The sequence below is a fragment of the Macaca thibetana genome, chromosome 1 (assembly GCF_024542745.1).
Source record: "Macaca thibetana thibetana isolate TM-01 chromosome 1, ASM2454274v1, whole genome shotgun sequence".
Taxonomy (NCBI): domain Eukaryota; kingdom Metazoa; phylum Chordata; class Mammalia; order Primates; family Cercopithecidae; genus Macaca; species Macaca thibetana.
In genome coordinates this window covers 184,133,209-184,158,567 of record NC_065578.1, presented here as the reverse complement: position 1 = coordinate 184,158,567, position 25,359 = coordinate 184,133,209, and the positions used below count along the sequence as shown (strand labels likewise).

The following is a 25,359-nucleotide window of genomic DNA, read 5'->3' as shown; positions in this document are numbered from 1 at the left end:
GATAAATACTGAGTACCTGGCCAGGTGTGGTGGCTCACACCTGTAATCCTGGCACTTTGGGAGACCAAGGGGGGAAAATCTCCGGAGTTTATGACCAGCCTGGGAAACATAGTGAGACCTCATCTCTACAAAAAATGAACAAAATTAGCTAGGCGTGGTGGCGCGTGCCTGTGGTCCAAACTACTTTAGAGGCTGAGACAGGAGGACTTCTTGAGCCTGGGAGGTCAAGGCTGCAGTTAGCTGAGACTGTGCTAATGTACTCCAGCCTGTATGACAGAGCGAGACCCTCTCTCAATAAAGAAATAACGAGTACTTATCAGGTGCCATACTGAGGTAACATGCTGCTGTGGTTTGAATATGTTCCCCAAAGCTTGTATGTTAGAAACTTGATCCTCAATGCAACAGGGTTGGGAGATGGGGCCTAATGGGAGGTGTTTAGGACATGAGGGTTCTACCCTCATAAATGGATTAATGGCAGTATAAAATAGCTTGAGGCTGAGAGTTCTACCCCTCGTGCTCTCTTTCTCCCTCTCTTTGCCCTTCCACGAGGTGATGTCTCCTGCCATGATGCAGCAAGACAGATGCCAGCCCCTTGATCTTGGACCTCCCAGCCTCCAGAACTCTGAGAAATGAACTTCTGTTCATTATAAATTACCCAGTCTCAGGTATTCTGTTATAACAACACAAAATAGACTAACACACATGCTGAATGAGTCAGTATTTCCAAAGTGTGTTCCATAAAAGTAGGCTAAATAGATGTCACAAGTGTTCCACAGTCAAATAACATTGGAAAATGCTGAATGTAACAAGTCCAACAATAAAGAAATGGCTAACTTATAAAAGCCATTAATACATTCACATTCCTAGAAACCATCCAAAAGATAGCTAGAGGCAGGGCGTGGTGGCTCACACCTGTAATCCTAGCACTTTGGGAGGCCAAGGCAGGCAGATCACCTGAGGTCAGGAGCTCAAGACCAGCCAGACCAATATGGTGAAATCCCTTCTCTACTAAAAATACAAAAAAATTAGCCGGGCATGGTGATGTATGTCTGTAATCGCAGCTACCTGGGAGGCTGAGGCAGGAGAATTGCTTGAACCCAGGAGGGAGAGGTTGCAGTGAGCCGAGATCATGCCACTGCATTCCAGCCTGAGCAACAGAGAGAGACTCTGTCTAAAAAAAAAAACCCAAAAGATAGCTAGAGCATGTAACATATCTCAGATTTCTTTTCTCACAGATATTCTTTTCACTAAGCATCTCAGAAAACTAGTATTATAGGGAATGGACTCTTGAGATAAGAACTGAGAGAAAAAAGAAAGGTTTAAATACAGCTATATGTCAAGCGCTTCATATACATCATTTAAGTTTATCTAATTCTTATAATAATCCTATCAAGTAATTAACTTGTCTGAGATCACAAGGTGAATTATAGCAGAACCTGCATTTAAAACCTAGCCAACAGTCTGTCTCTGAAGTCCTGCAATATTGTCTTTTTAATAAGAAAAAAATATCAAAGAGAGTCCTATGGGATGGGGTGGAAAGGAAAGAAAATAAGAAAAGCAATGGTAACAAGAAACATTACTGTTGGTGCAAAGCCCAAGCAAAAATGAGTTGAGGCTCTAAGAAAACAACCCATTAAAAAACCAGAAGAGAACTTGAACAGACATTTCAACAAAAAGCTTATACAAATAGCAAATAAGCACATGAAAAGATGTTCAACAGCCATTAAGAAAATACAAATTAAAACCACAATGAGACACCACTATATGCCTATTGGAATGGTTAAGACAGAAAATACTGACATCAAGTGCTGACAAGCAAGCAGACCAACTGGAACTCTTATATGTTGCTGAGGGGAATACAAAATGGTGTAGCCACCCTGGAAAGCAGTTGGGCAGTTTGTTATAAAGTCAAACACTTACCATATGACCTGGCAAACCCATTTTTGAGTATTTACACTGGAGAAATGGAAACTTAAGTTCACACAAAAACCTGAACACAAATGTTTATGGCAGCTCTATTGAAAATTGTCTCAAACTGGGCCAGGCGCAGCGGCTAACATCTGTAACTCCAACACTCTGGGAGGCTGAGGCGGGTGGATCACTTGGGGTCAGGAGTTCAAGACCAGCCTGGCCAACATGGTGAAACCCTGTCTCTACTAAAAATACAAAAATTAGCTGGGCATTGTGGCAGGCACCTGTAATCCCAGTGACTTGAGAGGCTGAGGCAGGAGAATCGCTTGAACCCAGGAGGCAGAGGTTGCAGTGAGCTGTGATTGCGCCACTGCACTCCAGTCTGGATGACAAAGTAAGACTCTGTCTCAAAAAACAAAAAAAGAAAAGAAAATTATCCCAAACTGGAAACAACTTAAATGCCCTTCAATGAATGAAGGGATAAACAAAGTGTGGTACATCCATACTATGGAATACCACTCAACAATACAAAGGAATGAAGTATTGATAGACACAAGTTGGATGAATCTCAAAGGCATTATGCTGAGTCTCCCACAGAAGCCAATCTCAAAAGGTCTCATACTATATGATTCGAGCTATATGACACTGCTGAAAGACAAAACTCCAGTGATGGAGAACACATCGGTGGCTGCCAAGGATTAAATGGGGGGTAATATGTGACTACAGAGGGAATGCGTGAGACAGTCTTTTGGGGTGACGAAACTGTTCCGCTATTTGTGGGGTTATACAAATTTTACATGTGTTAAAATTCATAGAACCATACAATAAACCAACAAAATCCATTTTACTGTGTGATTATTTTTTACATTGAGAAAAAAAGCAGAAAATGTGTTGAAGCACATTTTCATGCCAGTTATATGTAAATAATAAAGTCATGTCATGAATGTCATTATCACAGGACACTAAATTGCAATAATAACTACATATGAGAATTTTGCAGCTTCCCTTGAATTTTAAATTTCCACACTTATTTTAGATATAATTACCTTCTGCTCAGAATTGTAACAAAAGTTTAGGTGAAAGGTCCTTCCTAAACACATAAAATACGTGGAATTCGGCATTCCAAGATCTTCACATCTTCAGAAAAACACCATTGCCTATGTTATTTAGGCAAAAGATAATGAAATATCTAAGGGATGAAAGGAATGTGCCAATCCTCTTTCCCTAATGGAATTCCCAAAGTCAATGTTGCTAGCACCTGGTACAGCGACTTCAAGTTCAGAGCTGACATTCCTGAGGAGGGACTTGCAAATAAAACTAGATCATTCCTAAAGATCTACAATACGATCCTTTGTAACCCAAGCAGTCAGCTGTTTCCCTGAGACTATGGAAGCATGCAACAACTGCTTACTCATACACTATAGTTTCTGGGCATGAAATATATACGAATGTATCTGTGTAGAGTAGTCTCCCCCTGCTCTCATGAGATACATTCCAAGATCCCCAGTGGATTCCTGAAACGTTGGATAGGACCAAACCCTATATATACTATGCTTTTTTCCTACATAAATAAGCCTATGATAAAGTTTAATTCATAAATTAGGTAAGGCAAGAGATTAACAATAAAATAGAATAAATATAATAATTACCATTTATATTGTAGAAGTTAGGTGAATGTGATCTATGTCTCAAATGTATCTTGCACTGTACTCACCCTTCTTCCAGTGATGATGTGAGATGATAAAATAGCTACATGATGAGATGAGGTGTAGACATTACGACACAGCATGTAAAAGTTATAAATGCGTAACTATCAACAACAATTTATCAATATATTAATTATTCAAATATTTAGTGAACATCCACCGTGTGCCAACTACTGTAACAAGAACCAGGTATATACCAGCAAACTGGAAGGATAAGATCTGTCTCTCCATGTACCATCTCCAGTTTAAAGGCACCAGCAAGTCATTTTTATATCAACCATTTGAAGCAGGTAAAGTGAATGAGGAAGAAGGCATTCCAGGTAAAGGGTGACTGACGACAACAAAACTCCATAATACGTTTTGGAAATTAAAGAAAAAACTAGTACAGCCCCAGATTTTCCATTTGTTTTTTGTGCTGAGGGTATGTGTACATGAAATGATATGCTAAGAATATGAAAGTAGGAGAGGTAAGCAAGGACCAGATCTCAGACAGCATTGAATGTCACACTACGAAGTTCAGATTTATTTTGTTGGCAATGAGAAGCCATTAACATAACAGTAGCAATTTACAAGAGTGCTTCTTCTGGATAAATACATACTTTTACTTTTCTGGATCATGGGGGAGGGGACAGTTATGCCAGGGAAATACAAAAACACACACAATACACACTAGATCATTGAGATAATAGCTAAATCATGATTTTCTACCTCAGTATATAATCCCAGCCAGATACAAGACTTTTTTTTTCCCCCAGACTGAGTTTCGCTCTTGTTGCACAGGCTGGAGTGTAGTGGTGTGACCTCGACTCACTGCAACCTCTGCCTCCTGGGTTCAAGCGATTCTCCTGCCTCAGCCTCCCAAGTAGCTGGGATTACAGGCACGTGCTACCATGCCCAGCTAATTTTTTGTATTTATAGTAGAGCCAGGGTTTTACCATGTTGGCCAGATTAGTCTTGAACTCCTGACCTCAGGTGATCTGCCCACCTCAGCCTCCCTAAGTGCTGGGGTTACAGGCGTGAGCCAGCACACCTGGCCCAGATTCAAGACTTTTAAACGTAAGACCTGACACTAGAAAACTACTAGAAGAAAACATAGGAAAAATGCTTCAGGACATTGATCTAGGCAAAGATTTTATAGCTAAGACCTCAAAAACACAGACAGCAAAAACAAAAATAGACAAATGGAGCTACATTAAGCCAAAAAGCTTCTGCACAGCAAAGGGAACAATCAACAGAGTTAAGCGACAACCTGTTGAATGGGAGAAAATATTTGCAAACTATTCATCTTACAAGGAACTAATACCCAAAATATACAAAGAATTCAACTCAATACTTAAAAACAAAAACAAAACAAAACAAAAAACTCATTAAAAAAGTGAAAAAGGACATGGATAGACATTTCTCAAATAGCTAACAGGTATACGAAAAAATGCTCTTGACAGGGCGCGATGGCTCACGTCTGTAATTCCAGCACTTTGGGAGGCCAAAGCAGGTGGATCACGAGGTCAGGAGTTCGAGACCAGCCTGACTAACATGGTGAAATCCGTCTCTACTAAATACAAAAATGAGCCGGGCATCGTGGTGCCTGCCTGTAATCCCAGCTACTCTGGAGGCTGAGGCAGGAGAATCACTTAAACCTGGAAGGCGGAGGTTGCAGTGAGCCAAAATCGAGCCACTGCACTCCAGCCTGGTCGACAGAATGAGACTTCATCTCAAAAAAAAAAAGAAGAAAGAGAAAAAGAAAAAATGTCCTATATCACTAACCATCAGGAAAACGCAAATCAAAACCACAATGAAATATTACATTACCCCACTTGGAATGGCTGCTATTAGAAAGACAAAAAATAACAGATGCTGGTAAGAATGCAGAGAAAAGGGAACTCTCATATGCTGTTGGCGGGAATGTAAATTAGTACAGCTACTATGAAAAACAGTTGGAGATTTCTCGAAAAATTAAAAACAGAACTACCATACGTTCCTGCAATCCCACTACTAGGTATTAATCCAAAGGAAAAGAAATTCGTATATCAAAAGACTACCTGCATTCACATGTTTGTTTCAGCATTATACATAACAGGAAAGATATGGAACTAACCTAAGTGTCTATAAATCAACGAATGGATAGAGAAAATATGGTGTACATACCACATACGCACAAGGGAAATCTATTTGGCCATAAAAAAAGAATGAAATCATGTCATCTGCAGCAACATGGATGGAACTGAGGGTCATTATGTTAAGTGAAATAAGCCAGGCACAAAAAGACAAATACCACATGTTCTCACTTTTATGTGAGGGCTGATCTCACGGAGCGAGAATATAAAATTGTAGATGGCTGTAAAGAGTGGGAGGTGGGAATGAAGACAGATTAGTTAATGGGTATAAACTTACTGTAAGAAGGTTAAAAGTTCTAATGTTCAATAACAGAGTGGAGTGACTACAGTTACCAACAACGTATTTCACATTTCTAGGTAGCTAAAAGAGAGGATATGAAATGTTCCCAACATATAGAAATGATAAATACCTAAGGTGAGGGACACCCCAAATACTCTGATTTAATCATTACTCATTCTATGCATGTAATAATCACATATACCCAAGAAATGTAAAAATATGTAACAATTAAACATTTTTTTAAAAACAGAAATAAATACAGGCCGGGCACCGAGGTGGGCAGATCACTTGAGGCCAGGAGTTCGAGATCAGACTGGTCAACATGGCGAAACTCAGTCTCTACCAAAAAATACAAAACTCTGAGGGGTGTGATGGCAGGCACTTGTAATTCCAGCTACTCGGGAGACTGACGCAGGAGAAACTTTAACCCGGGAGGCAGAGGTTGCATTGAGCCGAGATTGTGCCACTGCACTCCAGCATGGGTGACAGAGCAAGACTCCATCTCAAAAACAAACAAACAAACAACAACAACAACAACAACGACAACAAAATTAAAAGAGAAATACAAATCCAAATGAAAACAGGGATAAGTTACAACTTTCAGCTGTTAAAGAAGAGCTTGTTCATGTATATTTTTAAATGGATAATGGTAAGTAACAAATTCCTGCAATATCAGGTTCCTGGATACAGTTAAAATAATGCTGAAGTAGTTTCATTTTAAAATGTCATTACAACTGTACCACAGTTTCCACAGGGACCCCTAGCAGATACCAAAATCCACAGATCTTTAAGTTCTTTATATAAAATAGCATGGTATTTGCACATAACCTATGCACATCTTCTGGTATACTTTTAATCATCTCTAGATTACTGATAATATCTAATACAATGTAGATTCTACATAAATAGTTGTTATACTGTATTTGTTATTTTTTTCCTGTTTACTTTTTATTGTTTTTTTTCCCTCAAATATTCTCAATCTGTGCTTGGTTGAATCCAACCAAGATGCAGAACCTGGACATGTGAAGGACTGACTGTATTTATAACACACCAAAAATGATAGAATTAGCACTTTTTAAAAGTTGTAGTGAAAAAGGTTTTAGATGTCACCCAAAGCTCTTAGATGCTCTTGCAAAGCACGTGCAACAGAGAAGATAGCTATTTTCTTTCTTTTTGTGTACAGTTCTATGAATTTTAATACATGTACAGATTTATGGACTCACCACCTGCTTATACAGGACACAGAGTAGATACATGTCCCTCGTGCTATCTCTTTAGAGTCACATCCTCTTCCCACATACATAGCTTTCAGAAACTCTTTTAGGAAGTATGTGAACAAAAAAGTATGAAGAACACCACTATATGACGCTAACTAGCGTGACTTCGTAGTCCAATTTCTAAGGCTTTAAATTTTCAATGAAATTCTAGTTCATTTAGTAATATCAATAATGCCAAAAATATTCGATAAGCAACTCACAGTGCCTTGCAGTCAAGACTTGCATTTCTCCACAATATTCACAGAGAATGATATAGTCTAATTTCATCTGGATACTACCTGCATCTTTAGACAGAAATGGTTAGTAATATTGGAGAGTATTAAAAAGACCCCAGATTTAGAATTTTCTCCCATTTTCTGTTTGCCTAATTCTTTCAGAGAGTTGAGATTTAGAAATGAAAATCATAAAATAGAAATGAAATGTCAGTGTAACACAAACAGGAGTAAACCCTTTTGCCCAAAAATGGGGTTTTACTAGTCTTTCACCAGGCTTACCACCACTATGGGAAACAGTAACAGTTAAGACTAGGAGACATTAAACAGGTATGAGAAACATAAGTGGGGAAAGTCAAATACAGGAAATAAGCTGAGGTAGTTCTTGTTGAATTATTTAAGAACAACATTTTAACTCTATCCAACTCTACAGAAAAGCCTATGTCTTTATCCATTTTCGCTGCAATAACATCATGCCACAGATTGGGTAATTTTTAAAGAATATAGGGCTGACACAATGGCTCATGCTTGTAATCCCAATACTTTGGGAGGCTGAGTTGAGGCCAGGAGTTTAAGACCAGCCTGAACAACAAAAAAGTGAGATCTCATCTCTACAAAACATTAAAAATTTGGCTGGGCACAGTAACCTGTGCCTATAGTCCCATCTACTCAGGAGGCTGAGGTGGGAGGAGCTTGAGTCCAGGATTTTAAGGCTGCAGTGAGCTATCATCACCACACTGCACACCAGCCTGGGTGACAGAGAGATTCTGTCTCAAAAAATAACCAAAAAAAAAAAAAACCCACGCTTATTTGGCTCACAGTTCTAGAGACTAGGAGTCCAAAGGCATAGCACCAACATCTGGTGAAGGTCAACCCATGGCAGGAGGCATCTTATGGTGAGAAAGCATACTCAACAGTACTCACACTTTTATTTGGAGCCAACTCCCGAAATAACTAACCCACTCCCCCATAACGAGATTAATCCATTCATGAGGGCTCCACCCTCATGACCTAATAACCTCTTAAAGATCCCACCTCCCACTACTTTTTCAATAGCAATTAAGTTTCCAACACGCAAGCTTTGGGGGACATAATCAAACCATGGCAGTCTGGTAACAAAGGAAGATTAGTTTAGTCATTGTGACCAAACATTAAAGAATGCTTTTTTTTTTTTTTTTTGTCACAGTCTTACTCTGTCACCCAGGCTGGAGTGCAGTGGCACAATCTAGGCTCACTGTAACCTCCACCTCCCGTGTTAAAGCGATTCTCCCGCCTCAGCCTCCCGAGTAGCTCGGATTACAGGCCCGTATCACCATGCCCGGCTAATTTTTGTATTTGTATTTATTTACTTATTTAGAGATGGAGTCTCGCTCTGTCACCCACGCTGGAGTGCAGTGGCACAATCTCAGGTCACTGCAACCTCCATCTCCAGGGTTCAAGCAATTCTCCTGCTTCAGCCTCCTGAGTAGCTGGGATTACAGGCGCCCACCACCACGCCCAGCTAATTTTTGTATTTTTAGTAGGAGAGGGTTTCACCATGTTGGCCAGTCTGGTCTCAAACTCCTGACCTCAGGCGATCTGCCCGCATCAGCCTCCCAAAATGCTGGGATTACAGGCATGAGCCACCGCACCTGGCCTAATTTTTGTATTTTCAGTAGAGACAGGGTTTCACCATGTTGGCCAGGCTACTCTCAAACTCCTGAGCAAAGTGTTGGGATCACAGGCGTGAGCCACCTTGTCTGGCAATAATACCTTTCTTAAAAAAAATAATAATAATCCCCAACATAGTTGTATATGAGAATAACAATTAAGTGAAAAGTGGGAACTTAAATAATTTGTATTAGCATAATTAATAAAAACAGAAATCCTCATTCACTGAAAAAACTCTGAGCAACTATTCTAACCAGGAGGCTGAAGTTCTAATACAACTGGTGATTGTCTCTATAACTACTGGCCGTCTGTGCAAAATCACACTGATGATTTCCCTAACCTATTAATAACAATATGCCACATTTTATACCCCACTTATAGCAGGATGTTACTGTTAGCTAGATACTAATCGGAATACAAAACCAAAAGATACAGAGACAACTCTCAAGGAGCTTAATATCTGCATTAGAGATTTTGCTAGAAGAAGTTGATTTTACACTGCTATGAAATATAGTATGTAATTATGCTACATGTAGGTATAAAGAAATATAAATAAAATTCTGTGAGGAACTCTGTGAAACCTCAAAGAATGACTTTCTTTTAAAGAGACAGGGTCTCACTGTCACCCAGGCTTCAGTGCAGTAGCACCATCACAGCTCAGGTTGGAGTACAGTGGCACGATCATGGCTTACTGCAGCCTCAAACTCCGAGGCTCGAGCAATCCTCCCAACCCAGCCTCCCAAGTAGTTGGGACTATAGGCACTTGCCACCATGCCCAGCTAATTATTTTGTTTTTTTTGTAGAGATGGGGTCTCACTCTGTTGTCCAAACCCTTTGCCTTAAGCAATCTCCCGCCTTGGCCTTCCACTGCTGGGATTACAGACATGAGCCACCACAACTAGCCTGACTTTTCATGTCCATGTTTTCATGTATCCAGGAAACTCTTGCCTAATTTATTTCTTCATTTTTGAAAAAGAATAAAATCATTGATGGGAGAAAAAAACTCAAACCTAACCACCATTTAACCACTGGTCAAAGATGTTTCTTCTTCATTAGAATATTTCCCCAAGAACAAAAGGGGAAAAAAATCCCAATATATACCACAAATAAATACATTTGTCCTTACTGAAGGTAGTCACAGAGCTAGAGCCCAAAATAATTCAACGTAAAGTACAAAGCAAATAAATTTACTTTAAAAATCTTAAATAACAGATTATCAGCATTTTCAAACACCAAAGACTAGAATTAAAAGTTGGTAATATGCTACACTTCAAGAAAAGGAAATTCCTTAATTAGGTCTTGCCCTAGGGAAGATTATAAAGTAGGCCTTGATTGGCAGGCACCCTCCTTTACTGATCTCTTGCTGAATTTGTCCTACTATCTATTAACCCTTCATGATACCTCTACCACTCTCTGTATATACACATACGCAAATGTATATGTGTATGCACATTGTCCTAAATCTTTTTCAATCTAAAGACTGAAGTGACTTTATCTTTGATTGCTGAGTGGTAACAGGAGAAAGAGAATGAATTCAATTTATTTTACCTACATAGGAGCTAAAGGTTGAGGGTGTTCATTCATCCAGGGCAAGGTCTGTACTCTAGAGCTTTAGAATTTAAAGATAATCTGATAAATAACTTGTACTAAGATGTTAATGCACAAAAAATGGTTGTTAATCTCCCTGACCATAGAAATATTTATATCTTAATAGGATACAGAGTTAAAAATAAAAGCAACTTCCCCGAAAAAGAGAATTTTAGGCATTAACAAGTAGGCAAAGAGACACTGCTGGTATTCCTCAAATTATGCAAGAAAGCCTATTCTATCCCTCTTATAAATACATATGGTCTAAAAGTGGCAAATCTCTTCTGAAGATACTAAATTAACAGGGTTAGACAAATGTCCACCCAGAATATTATGTGGTACTTTGCACTGTAAAATATGGATTCAGTAAGCCCTATCTGAATATGTATAAACTATTAAAAATCATAAGTTCGGCCAGGCACAGTGGCTCACGCTTGTAATCCCAGCACTTTGAGAGGCCGAGGCGGATGGATCACTTGAGGCCAGGAGTTCGAGACTAGCCTGGCCAACATGGCGAAACACTGTCTTTACTAAAAATACAAAAATTAGCTGGGCTTGGTGGCGGGTGCCTGTAGTCCCAGCTACTCGGGAGGCTGAGGCAGGAGAATCGCTGGAACCTGGGAGGCAGAGGTTGTAGTGAGCGGAGATCGTGGCATTACACTCCAGCTGGGGCGACAAGAGTGAAACTCGGCCTCAAAACAAAAACAAAAACAAAAACAAAAACCGTAAGTTAACAGAAAAGTCTTCATTCCACATACATTCTTCCAAAACTATCAAGAAGTATTTTGAAAGTATGTTTTAGGAAATAGCTCATACAATTAGAATAACTTAGTCACAAACATTAAAGTTAGAAAGGCTGTGATTTTATTTTATTTATTTATTTTTTTGAGACTCCACTGTCACCAGGTTGGAGTGCACTAACTGCAACCTCCGTCTCTCTGGCTCAAGCAATTCTCCTGCCTCAGCCTCTCCAGTAGCTGGGATTACAGGCATGCGCCACCACACCCAGCTAACTTTCGTATTTTTGGGAGAGAGGGGGTTTCACCGTGTCGGCCACGATGGTCTAGATCTCCTGACCTCATGATCCGCCCACCTTGGCCTCCCAAAGTGCTGGGATTACAGGCGTGAGCCAACATGCCCAGCCAGAAAGGCTTTTGATAGCTTTTTAGAATAACAATTTACTTTGCTCCAAACAATACCAAGCTAATTATTTTAGGCAGAGAATCTACAGACCAAAAGAGAATTAAGATAATGGATCAATTCCATTGGACATATTATTAAGTATTATAACAATTATTAAATGTATCATTGTGATGTATAGATCTTACCTGGATATTAATTTAAAAAGCTGAAAAAGAATGAGATTTGAACACTGACTGGATGTGACTATATGAAAACAAAACATAAAAATTTTTTAAAGGAATAATTACAATGCCACCTACCCTCTCAAGAAAACCCTGAAGTATGATATTGTCACTTGCAAGAAAAAGAAAATGGCTTCTGGCCAGGTGCAGTGGCTCACGCCTCTAATCCCAGCACTTCGGGAGGCCGAGGTGGGAGGATCATGAGGTCAGGAAATCGAGACCATCCTGGCCCGTGTAGTCCCAGCTACTCAGGAGACTGAGTCAGGAGAATCACTTGAACCCAGGAGTGAGAGGCTGCAATGAGCCGAGATCACGTCACTGCACTCCAGCCTGGGCAAAAGAGCAAAAAAAAAAAAGAAAAAAAAAGAAAAGAAAAAAGAAAGAAAAGAAAAGAAAATGGTTTCAAATACATTGGTAAGGCTGGGGCGCGGTGGCTCACGCCTGTAATCCCAGCACTTTGGGAGGCCGAGGCAGGCAGATCACCTGAGATCCAGAGTTCGAGACTAGCCTGACCAACATGGAAAAACCCCGTCTCTACTAAAAATACAAAAAATTAGCCAGGCATGGTGGCACATGCCTGTAATCCCAGCTACGTGGGAGCCTAATACTTTGAAATATATATATGTGTGTGTATACACACATGTATACACATATGTATATATATGTATATACATACGAATGACTATTACTTCATATTACTTCAGCCCTGGCACAGTCTTAAAACCTTCTACAACTTTTTTATACTCCTCAAATTTTCTATTGGGGCTGAGCACAGTGGCTTATGCCTATAATCCCAGCCCTTTGGGAGGTTGAGGCGGGTGGATCACTTGAGGTCAGGAGTTTGAGACCTCAAAGTGGTGGCACACACCTGTAATCCCAGGTACTCAGAAGGTTGAGGCAGGAGAATCACTTGAACTTGGGAAGTGGAGGTTGTAGTGAGGCCAGATCGTGCCACTGTACTCCAGCCTGGGCGACGGAGTAGAGACTCTGTCTCAAAAAAAAAAAAAAAAAAAAAAAAAAAAAAATCTATTGGTTCTAAGCAAAAAGGATAAAGTAGAGAAATATAAAAGGGTGCCTATCCCCTGACCTTTTAGTACCTTTCCCCCATGGAGTTTTTCATTTTTAAAAAAATATATTTTAAAATACAGACTAGGTCTTGCTATGTTGCCCAGGCTGATCCTGAACTCCTGGCCTCAAGCAATCCTTTTGCTTCACCCTCCCAAAAGTACTAGGATTACAAGCATGAGCCACCATGTCCAGCTGAAATTTCTTAGAGCACTTTTTATTTCAAAAACAGGAGAAAAGATATGAGTTAGTTATGTTTTTAGCAGAACTAGGTAAGGTACCAAACATAGCCACAAGAGCAATAAGATGTCAATGACAGAGAGAGAAAATAAAGAGAGGCAAGATGTTAGACCAGGCTGATAGTTGTTCAGCCAGCAACTTTACCCTTTTCCCTGGTCCCCTTGAATGGGTCCTCTGTTCCCTGCCCTGCCCAGGACAGAAAAGCCACCACCAGTCACTTGGAACTAGCAGAGACCAGACTTCCACTGCCAAGAATGTTTCACAATAATAAAAGCTTAGTTAACATCTGAAGGCTTAATTAGAATATTACAACAGACAAGTCTGAGTTACCTAAATGAAATAAATGAGCTACTTTCGGGGTAGGATAGTGGGGGAACCACTCTCCTTAAATGGATGTCCTTAAGGGAGAAAATATCTAGCTCTTAATTTTAGTCTCTTAGCAGACAGATATCCTAGGGAGGTTTTACTACTGTCTGGCATGCCACTGTCTTGTAAGTCTAATAAATGAGAATGTGAGCTCATGCCCTAGGCGGTGAGTCTAAAGGCTGATGAAAGGGAATGATGAAGCAAATTAACAAAGGAGACTGCATGCTAGACAAGTAGACACATTCTTTTTTTTTTTTTTTTTTTTTTTGAGACAGAGTCTCACTTTGTCACCAAGGCTGGAGTGCAGTGGCACAATCTCGACTCACTACAACCTCTATCTCCCAGGCTCAAGCAATTCTCCTGCCTCAGCCTCCCAAGTAACTGGGATTACAGGTGTGAGCCACCACGCCCAGCTAATTTTTGTATTTTTAGTAGAGACAGGGTTTCACCATGTTGGCCAGGCTAGTCTCTCAACTCCTGACCTCAAGTGACCCGCCTGCCTTGGCCCCCCAAAGCGCTGGGATTACAGGTGTGAGCCACCACACCTGGCCAAGTAGACACATTCTTGCCACAGTCTCTACAGTCACAAGTTCATTAGTTGGGGGGCAGGGGGGATGGTTAATGGGTACAGAAAAATAGAATAAGATCTAGTATTTGATAGCACAACAGGGTGACTCTAGTTAATAATTTAATCATATATTTTGAAATAACTAAAAGAGTATAACTGGATTGTTTGCGACACAAAGAATAAATGCCTGAGGTGATAGATACCCTACTTTCCCAATGTTTAATAGGATACCCTATTACACACTGTATTCCTGTATCAAAATATCCTCTATACCCTATAAATATATACACCGATTATGTACCCACAAAAATTTTTTTTTAAAAGTTTCTAAGAAATTGATCAAAATCAATCACTCCTTTTAAAATATATGTATAAAAGGTTGTTATAAAGTTCTATTTAAGATTATCTCACCTTGGGAGCTGAAGGCAAATATCTGGCATATTCAAGTGCTATTCAAGAAAACAAAAATAATAAGGCTTTTATTAGCAGCAGTCACTATTTGTTTTTACTGCTGTTACATATTCTTTTTTTTCTTTTCCTTCAGACAGATTCTCATTCTGTCACCCAGGCTGGAGTACAGTGGTGTGATCTTGGCTCACTGCAACCTCCGCCTCCCAGGTTCAAGCAATTCTCCTGCCTCAGCCTCCCAAGTAGCTGGGACTACAGGTGCTTGCCACCATGCCTGGCTAATTTTTGTATTTTTAGTAGAGATGGGGTTTCACCATGTTGGTCTGGCTGGTCTCGAACTCCTGACCTCAGGTGATCCGCCCACCTCGGCCTCCCAAAGTGCTGGGATTACAGGCGTGAGCCAACATGCACAGATGAGAGTCGTTACATTTTCTTATCCTAAGATAACTATAAACAGGTATACTTTTTAAGAAATAAAACTTTGCTTTTGATGTCTAATACTTAAGAGAGTGAATGAATCAATAGAAGAGGAAGATTTAACACCCTAGCCTAGGAGAGATGAGCAAGTGAGTTGTAGGTTCCTATTTCTGACAAGGAGAACAGGGATTAAAAACAATATGAGAAATAAACAAAAAACAAGCCAACAAACACTATCAGACCACTGAACCCTAGTTGCAAGCCAGGCTTCTACACTAAGCATCCTGATTATTCCAAAGATGCCCCGAGATTCAACCCAGCCCTTCTGGCCTCTGCCAAAGAGGCACAGAAACAGCCAAGACAAGTTCCAAGAATAGTCGTGGCATACCATCCCCCTTCAACTACAGTCATCCTCAGGGAGACTGTTTCTGGGAGCATCTTGCCCTGGGACTAACAGCAGAATTCAGAAGGGCAGTCAGTTGTTACTACTATTTCCTTCCTTATCCAACAAAACTTCAAGAAACAGTAGATTAAGGAACCTGGGATTTAACTGCAATTAATTCATTTAATTGGGGGTGGTAAAACAGTTACCTCTTTTGTAAATCTAGCATTTTAGGGAATATCTGGGAAACCACAGGCGCCAAAATCAACTTTTAAAATACTTAAGAATAAAAAGTGGACAGTCCTTTTCTGCAAAGTTAGAGAGACTACGTATTAAGAGGTTATGAAACCAGTATAAAAGTAGCTTTCTGGTTGGAGAATAAGAACTTTCTCATACCTCAGTCATCAGTAATCAAGGGAAAAACTGCTATTAAAACTTCTTTTCCTTAATGAATTACGGTCCATTTGGGCATGATAGACTTCTAATAGAATACCCACAATATGGGATCCAAGACTCTGGTCTCCCTACTCGTTGTATGTGTAAAACATTCTGCTATGTATTTAAGGTGCTATGTAAATATGCCTACACTAATATTTCTGCAGGGATATAATTACATAAAATGGAATACACAAATTTTGGTAATAAAAGGTTCAAATTCCAACATGCCAAAATTCTACTGAAAGTAACAACTATATTAAAGCTTGTACTGGCCAGATGCAGCAGCTCATGCCTGTAATCCCAGCACTTTGGGAGGCTGAGGCGTGTAGATCACTTGAGATAAGGAGTTCCAGACCAGCCTGGCCAACACGGTGAAACCCTGTCTGTACTAAAAATACAACAATTAGCTGGGTGTGGTAGCATGCACCTGCAGTCTCAGCTACTTGAGAGGCTAAGGTAAGAGGATTCCTTGCTTGAACCTGGGAGGTGGAGGTTGCAGTGAGCCGAGATCCTGCCACTGCATTCCAGACTGGGTGACAGAGAAAGATTGTGCCTCAAAAAAAAAAAATTGTTTGTGTAAGAAATCTTTAGAGTACGCACATTCATGCTCCAAAAATCCAAGGCATTTTTAGTAAGCTTATAGTGTCCTTGTTCACTGTTTCAACTAAATGACCTTATAACTAAAATTAGGAACACAGAGAATAAAAACTTAAGGCAAAACAAAGATCTGGACTTTAAAAAGTAAGAACACAGGGCGGGCATGGTGGCTCCTGCCTGTAATCCCAGCACTTTGGGAGGCCAAGGCAGGTGGATCACTTGAGGCCAGGAGTTTCGAGACAAGCCTGGCCAACATGGTAAAACTCCGTCTCTACTAAAAATACAAACATTAGCTGGGTGTGGTGGGTGGGGGGGGGGGGGGGCGCGTGCCTGTAATCCCAGCTACTCAGGAGGCTGAAGTAGAAGAATTGCTTGAACCGGGAGGTGGAGGTTGCAGTGAGCTGAGGAGCCACGATCACGCCACTGCACTCCAGCCTGGGTGACAGAGCAAGATGTTGTCTCAAGAAAGAGAAGAATATCTAAAATAAAGCCTTCTTATAGGAACAAATAATGTTAATACCCACTGACTAAATCACTAAATCTGAGGAATACCCAGATTACATAACTTTTGACGTCAGAGTATAAAAGAAAAGGAGCATTGATAAAACAGTGGAAATTAGGAAACACGACTACATTAACCATAGTTACATCCTAAGTAGGAATACAATTTAATGAGTCACCAGTTTAAAATGTGCAAAACTGAGACCTAGAAGGGTAAGGCTTATATAATGTTGTCCAATTATTTAAAGTGCTCAGATAATTCCTCCACATGAGGATTAACTCTGCAATTCTAAGCTTCCTATCCAACGTCCCAATCCCATAATAGGCAATCACATTATACTAATTATGACTATCATGATTTATACTCATTGGAATACTGACTATTTCACAAGTCAAGTGTCTAAGCAATTTGGACCTTGAAAAGGCAAGAAAATAAAATTTAAAAGCCAGGGATATTCAATATATAACATTATATAATGTAAATATTAGGAACCAAGAGCAACAGCTATCTTATCTATTTTTTTGTAATAGAAAGTACCTAGGAAGAACAGGCCCAGAATCAGGGGTTACTAAGTTAAGTAAGACATGGTCCCTGGCCCTCAAGAACCTCATGTACTAATATGGGAAAAACAAAAAAGTAAATCAGCTATTATAATACAGAGATATGGCCTGAATGTTTCTGGTATCATATAGCAAGAGTGTCTACTAGTATAGACAAAAGCAGAGAAGGCCTCTTGAAAGAGGATTCTTGGCCTGAGTCTTAAAGGAAACTCAAGAACTAGCCATTGAATAAAAGCAGGTTAGCATATAAAATAGTACAACTGTGATATGTATTAATACTATATTCATTCATTCAAGAAATATTTCTTGGCTGGGCATAGTGGCTTATGCTTGTAATCCCAGGACTTTGGGAGGCCGAAGCAGGAGGATGGCTTGAGGTCAGGGGTTCAAGACCAGCCTGCACAACATGGTGAAACCTTGTCTCTCCTAAAAATACAAAAATAAAAATAAAAATTAGCCAGGTGTGGTGGCACACGCCTGTAGTCCCAGCTACCTGGGAGGCTGAGGTGGGAGGATCACTTGAGCCTACGGAGGTGGAGGTTGAGGCTGCAGTGAGCCATGCACTCCAGCCTGGGTACTGCACTCCAGCCTGGGTGACAGAGCGAGACCCTGTCTCAAAAAAAAAAAAAAAAAAAAAAAAAAAAGGAAATACTTCTGGACCAACTACTGTATGCCAGAGACAGGCCATATTTACAGGCCCACCTGTACTTTAGCATGGCTACAGCCTCAGGAGCATGTATGAGATTGGGAATGCATCAAATTATGAAAGCCTTGGATGCTCTGTTAAGGAGTTTGGACCTCACTCTAAAGATGGTAAGAAATCAATAAAAGCTAGTAAGCAAGGAAGCAAGAAGATCAGAGTTGTATACTCCCTGACTCAGGCTTTCTTATACGTTCCCTCTGAGGAGCTGCCATGAAGGCTCCAGAGGAGAGGAAGGAGCTGATATGCCCCATGTTTCACAGATACTGCATGAGACTCTGCTGCTAAGGCCTACCACCTCTCTACCCCCATGTTCTATCATCAGACTTCACTAGTGGAATAAAAAGGTCCAGTACCAGTAGTAGGTAGGAAACAGAAAAGTAACAGAGAAGAAAGAGAGTTCCTGTGGTCAAGGTGCATAAGGGTCACCACCAGGGAACTATTCATACTTTAAACAGAATATTATACCAACAAAATAATACTAGAGGATATTAAAACATCTGATAACAAAGTAAATTTTATGTTGTGTGTATTTTATCACAATTTAAAATAATTTTTTAAAAGAAAAAAACTGTCTGAAATTTAGGTGAAACATTTTTCTATTCTGTCATTTAAATGATAAAGATCAGTTCAGAGTATATTTAATAATAATTCCCCCATTCTTCCTTCACATTTAAAGAATTCTTCCAAGTCCGCCCCCTACCACAAAGTTAAATGTGCAAAAATGCAAAAAGTGTGATAATTATTTCATTGGGGGAGAGAAGAGAATCATGTCCCAAATGGACAACATCCAATAACCAACTATCCTTGAGACTTGCAATGGTGCAAACTGCCACCAAAAAGAATGCACGTGGATTTGGACACATTCTAACAGTACAGCTGTCTGTCCAGGCATGCTGCTGAAAGAACAGTACATTCCTCTTTGTTCCATCCTCCACCCACCTTAAGCCCCATTATGAAAGGCAGTCTAAACAAAACTGTCATATTTAAGCCTCTAATACATGTGTGTTTTCAATAAGATCAGCTAGGTAAAAATAGTGGCAGTAAACCCCTCCAACACTGCCCTAAGATTAAGAGTCTGAAGATTTCTGAAGAGGAAAATAATTTTGGTAATGTATATTTGTCAAAAGTTTTGACTTGAGATTGCAATCTAGGTGTAAAGATAGGGAAATAAGTTACTAACTTTCAGAAAACTGATACAGTATGGTAGAGGAGTGAGCACTGAGAATCAGAGTAATGGGGTCTGAGTCCTAAATAGCTAACCTATCAGCAGCTTTGTGACCTTGGGAAAACTGCCCAACCTCTCTGAGCTTCAGTTTTCTCATCTATGAAACAAGATTAATGATGCTTACACCATCTATATCATGGTGTTGCTGCGAAAAGCAAAGAGCTAAATGTAACCCTAAATCAGCACACTCAAATGTAACCCTAAATCAGCACACTCTAATGCACCCACTCAATAATCTCAATTTCATGCAACTCTTTTTGAATACCGTTTTATATTTCCAGCTCATCCTTTCTAATACATAAATTAATATAATCTTGCGACCCCACCAGATCTCCCATCTACTGACCACTATCTTTGAACTATCTTTTCTTAATTTTTATTTTATTTTTATTTTTGAGACAGAGTCTCACTCTGTCGCCCGGGTTGGAATGCAACGGCGTGATCTCGGCTCACTGCAACTTCTGCCTCCCGGGTTCAAGCAATTCTCCTGCCTCAACCTCCCAAGTAGCTGGGACTATAGGCATGTGCCACCATGCCCGGCTAATTTTTATTTTTTATTTTTTTATTCTTTTGTATTTTTAGTAGAGATGAGGTTTCACTATGTTGACCAGGATGGTCTTGATCTCCTGACCTTGTGATCCGCCTGCCTCAGCCTCCCAAAGTCCTGTGATTACAGGCGTAAGCCACCGCACCTGGCCTATCTTCAAACCATCTTTTCACTGTTCCTCATCCTGTGAAGTCCTCTCCTCTCCTTACCAGCTTAAGTTCCATGGTCCATCATTACAATCACTTGCTCCTCTATCACTTGGACATACTCACTTTGCAGAACCACAAGCCAGGTAAATTCAACTATTCTCCTACCCCTAAAGTGAAGGTGGCTGGAGAAAAAAAGCACAAAACCAAGCTGACTGGCCTCACTTTTAACTCAGAACCTTTAGCCTCAAATGAGCCCTTAACACTGCCTGGTGATCATACTATATTTCTCTAGTCCATTCGCTTTCCCACTTTTCTAGACAATTATATGCTCTCCTCTCTTTTCAAACTCCTAATAGCTTCCTTTCTTACTAAGCCAATGACCTGGCTTAGAAAATTAAAGTAATCAGAGAGGATCTTCCAGGGTATTTGACTTTCTGTTTCTGAGCTGTTTCACTTAAGATAATGGCTTCCAGTTCCACCCATGTTGCCAAAACAGACATGATTTCATTCATTTTTATAGCTGAATAGTATTCCACTGTATACAGATATTACATTTTCTTTATCCGTTTATCCTTTGATAGACATTCATAAACCTTTTAATCTTAATTGCCTGCTTTATGGTTGTGTTTATTGTTTTATTATTTTGATTTAACATTTTGCATATTTAAATTTATTTAGGAGAGTTAAGTATGCAGTGTTAGGCCGGGCGCGGTGGCTCAAGCCTGTAATCCCAGCACTTTGGGAGGCCGAGACGGGCGGATCACGAGGTCAGGAGATCGAGACCATCCTGGCTAATACGGTGAAACCCCGTCTCTACTAAAAAATACAAAAAACTAGCCAGGCGAGGTGGTGGGCGCCTGTAGTCCCAGCTACTCGGGAGGCTGAGGCAGGAGAATGGTGTAAACCTGGGAGGCGGAGCTTGCAGTGAGCTGAGATCCGGCCACTGCACTCCAGCCTGGGTGACAGAGCAAGACTCCGTCTCAAAAAAAAAAAAAAAAAAAAAAAAAAAAAAAAAGTATGCAGTGTTAGTGGAAACTTTTTTGGTTAACAGCTTATAGACTTATTAATTTTAACAAGAACACCAGTTTGGCTTTGTAGGATATCTGATTTATGGAATATATTAGGATATTAGGAATATTTTAGGATATCAGTTTTTTTTTTTTTTTTTGAGGTACAGAAAACTGGAAGTGGACTGTCATAGTATTGCTGGTAAGAATCACTGGGGCTCTTGATTTAACAAATAACTAAGTTTGTTTTTTTTTTTTTTGAGACAGTGTCTCACTCTGTCACCCAGGCCAGAGTGCAGTGGCAAGATCACGACTAACTGCAGCCTCGATCTCCTGGGCTCAAATGATCTCCTACTCAGCCTCCCAAATAGAGAACTGCATGTTCTCACAAGTGGAAGCTAAATAATGTGTACACATGGACATAACGTGTAGAATAGGACACTGGAGACTCAGAGGGCGGGGCGGGAGGTGAGGGATGAGAAATTACTTAATGTGTATGACTTATATTATTCAGGTGATGGTCCCACTAAAAGCCCAGACTTCACCACGACGTAACAAAACTGTACTTGTACCACTTAAATTTATAACAACCATAAAAACATTAGAAAGTTTAAATAAATATGTATCCCTAGAAAGTACAGGTTGATTTTCACTTAAAGGAAGACAGTCACAAGGCTGTTAACCTTCTCAACAAGAAGAGTGCATCTTTCTATGTATGCATAAAGCACTCACCTCAGGTCAATTAATCACAAAGCAACAATCTAACAAAAAAAGATAATTCCTGTCTTTGTTCATGTAAAACTGAAATGATAAAAAAAAAAAAAAAAAAAAAAAAAAAAAAAGTAGGCCGGGCGCGGTGGCTCAAGCCTGTAATCCCAGCACTTTGGGAGGCCGAGACAGGCGGATCACGAGGTCAGGAGATCGAGACCGTCCTGGCTAACACGGTGAAACCCCGTCTCTACTAAAAAATACAAAAAACTAGCTGGGCGAGGTGGCGGGCGCCTGTAGTCCCAGCTACACGGGAGGCTGAGGCAGGAGAACGGCGTAAACCTGGGAGGCGGAGCTTGCAGTGAGCTGAGATCCGGCCACTGCACTCCAGCCCGGAAGACAGAGCAAGACTCCGTCTCAAAAAAAAAAAAAAAAAAAAAAGTATAATACAAACGTAAGTTAAAACGTAGAGCACTAAACCAGAAGCCAGAAGACCAAAGTTCTGGTCTTTTCTCTGCCATAACTAGATATGGGAATTTTACTGTGTTTCCATTTCTTCATCTGTAAAATTAGGGAGCAGGGGAAAAGATCACTCTAAAATTATTTCAGAGTTTTCTGAGCTTCCTCCTGACGAGCAAGGAGACTTGTGGTCTGATTCTCGAACTTTCCTAGCAGCATGGCCCCTAAATGCCAGTCTCCACTCCCGCCTCAAAAGAAGAAACCAAGACCATCTCCTGTTCTGAGACTGGAAGAGACATCATCAGCCTCTCTAGACTTGCCGAAGAAGAGAAAAAGAACAGCAGGAAGCAACTGAACATACTGATGAAGTACAAAATGAAATAAACAGGCTTAATGAACTGAGGGAGGAGATTTTGAAAGCAGAACAGAAAATAAACTCTGTCAACCATTTTTTTCAGATGAGGTGAGAATTTATCGCCAAAATTCCAAGTTTTGGGGTTATAACGTTTGTCAACCATCCTCAAGTGTCTGCGCTGCTTAGGGAGAAGGACGAAGAGGGACTGCATTATCTGACCAAAGCTGAAGTGACAGAATTTGAAGATACTAAGTCAGGTTACAGAATAGACTTTTAGTTTGATGAAAATCCTTCCTTTGAAAATAAAGTTCTCTTCAAAGAATTTCATCTGAATGAGAGTGGTATTCCATCTTCAAAGTCCACTGAAATCAAATGGAATCTGGAAAGGATGTGATGAAACATTCAAGTCAAACACAGAATAAAGCCAGCAGGAAGAGGCAGCATGAGGCACCAGAGAGCTTCTTCACCTGGTTTACTGACCATTCTGATGCGGGTGCTGATGAGTTAGGAAAGGTAATCAAAGATGACATTTGTCCCATCCCATTACAGTACTACTTGGTTCCCGATATGGACGATGAACGAGGAGGAGGAGAGGAGAAGGAGAAGAGGAAGAGGAGGAGAAGGAGGAGGAGGAGGAGGAGGATTAGAAGATACTGAGGAAGGGGATGAGGAAGAAGATGATGATGATGATGAAGGGGAGGAATGATAGTAGGATGAAGGAGAAGATGACTAATAGAACATTGATGGATTCAACCTTCCTTTTTAAAATTTTCTCCAGTCCCTGGGAGCAAGTTGCAGTCTTTATTTTTTTGCCCCTCTTGGGGCTCACTTGCCCTGCTCTTGAGGTCTCTTTTCTCTACACCATGGTTCTCAACTTATTTGGGGGGTAAATACTTTGAGCAGAATATTATGGGATAAGAGTCTCTACCCCTTTCTGTTCCAAATTCATTTTTATCCCTTCCTGTCTGAACAAAAACTGTATGGAATCACCACCACCGAGCTCTGTTGGAAAAAAGAAAAACCTGCTCCCTTCACTCTTCTGGAACCTGGAGGGTGCTAGGCCCCTGTGTGGTAGTGCACAGAATTCTAGTTCCTTTCCTCCTTTTTCTGTATACTGGACTCAGAGAGTACACTGTGTCTCTATGTGAATATGGACAGTCAGCATTTACCAATATGCATCTGTCTACTTTCTCTTATTTAAAAAGGGGAAAGAAAACTCTAAAAACTGGGGTTAGAGAAGGTCAGCAAAGGGTGGATTTGAGATGGTTGGGTGGGTTAAGCGGGCATTTTGACAACATGGCTTCTCTTTTGGGATGTTAAATTGAGATGTCTGACACACATCCTTGCAGTTTAAGGTAATACTTTTAAAATAAATTCTCTCCTAATGATGACTTGAGCCCTGCCACTTAATGGAAGAATCAGCAAAACCTGTAGTATCTTATTTGGAATTGACATTCTCTATTGTAATTTTCATCCTGTTTATTTTAAAAATTTTTCTTCTTGTTTCACTGGAAAGATGATGCTCAGTTTTAAAAGTTAAAAGTGTACAAGTTGCTTTGTATAAGTTGCTTTGCTATAAAACTAAATGTGTTCACAATGGAAAAAACTTTTCAGCTCAAACATCTTATGATTCCATGACCCAAAGTGAGGTTATGTCATATTACATTTTCTTATTTTAAATAGAAATTAAAAGTACATAAGTTTGAGTTAAAGGTAGCATTATATTGTTTTTAACTAAAAGAGGTAGCTGTACATACATTATTTTATTAGCAATAATAAAAACTCATGAAGAGATATAATGAGAATTTAATAATAAGAATATACAATGCTTTCCCTGGATAAAGTTACTTCTGTAATACTATTTTTTTAATTTAAAAAATTACCTTCTAAACCATTAACTTGAAATACTTAATAGCTACTTTTGTAAGTCCTATTTTAGGAAGCCTAGACAAGCAAACCAAATTAATAGAAATTGAGAGTAGAGAAAATTAGCAATGGGCCAGGTGCAGTAGCTCACACCTGTAATCCCAGTACTTTGGGAGCCCCAGGTGGGGAGATCACTTAAGGCCAGGAGTTTGAGACCAGCCCGGACAACATGATGAAACCCTGTCTCTACTAAAAATACAAAAAAATTAGCTGGGTACGGTGGGGCATGTCTATAATCCCAGCTACTCAGGAGGCTGAGGCAGGAGAATTGCTTGAACCTGGGAGGCAGAAGTTACAGTGAGGCGAGATCGCACCACTGCACTCCAGCCTGGGTGACAGAGGGAGACTCTGTCTTAAAAAAAATAAAATAAAAAAATCAGCAGTGCCCTCTTCTGGGCTACAACTACTTAATGAATAATATATACAAGCCTTGGAACTTATTTCACAATTCTTTTTGAGCATGTGTGCATGGGTTTACCAGCCATTTCAACTTCTTTTTTGTTTTTTTGTTTTTTTGAGACGGAGTTTCACTCTTGTTGCCCAGGTGGGAGTGCAATGGCATGATCTTGGCTCACTGAAATCTCCGCTTCCTGAGTTCAAGCGACTCTCCTGCCTCAGCCTCCCAAGTAGCTGGGA

At 40.1% G+C, this 25,359-nt stretch overlaps 1 protein-coding gene and 1 pseudogene across 5 annotated transcripts in view; one reads left to right on the top strand and one right to left on the bottom strand.

Moving 5' to 3' along the window:
- The window catches only part of ABL2 (ABL proto-oncogene 2, non-receptor tyrosine kinase), a 127,656-nt gene that overhangs the window by 60,973 nt on the left and 41,324 nt on the right, over window positions 1-25,359 (bottom strand). The gene's annotated exons all lie outside the window — the stretch shown is intronic.
- LOC126950208 (protein SET-like) lies at window positions 22,660-23,530 on the top strand (annotated as a pseudogene).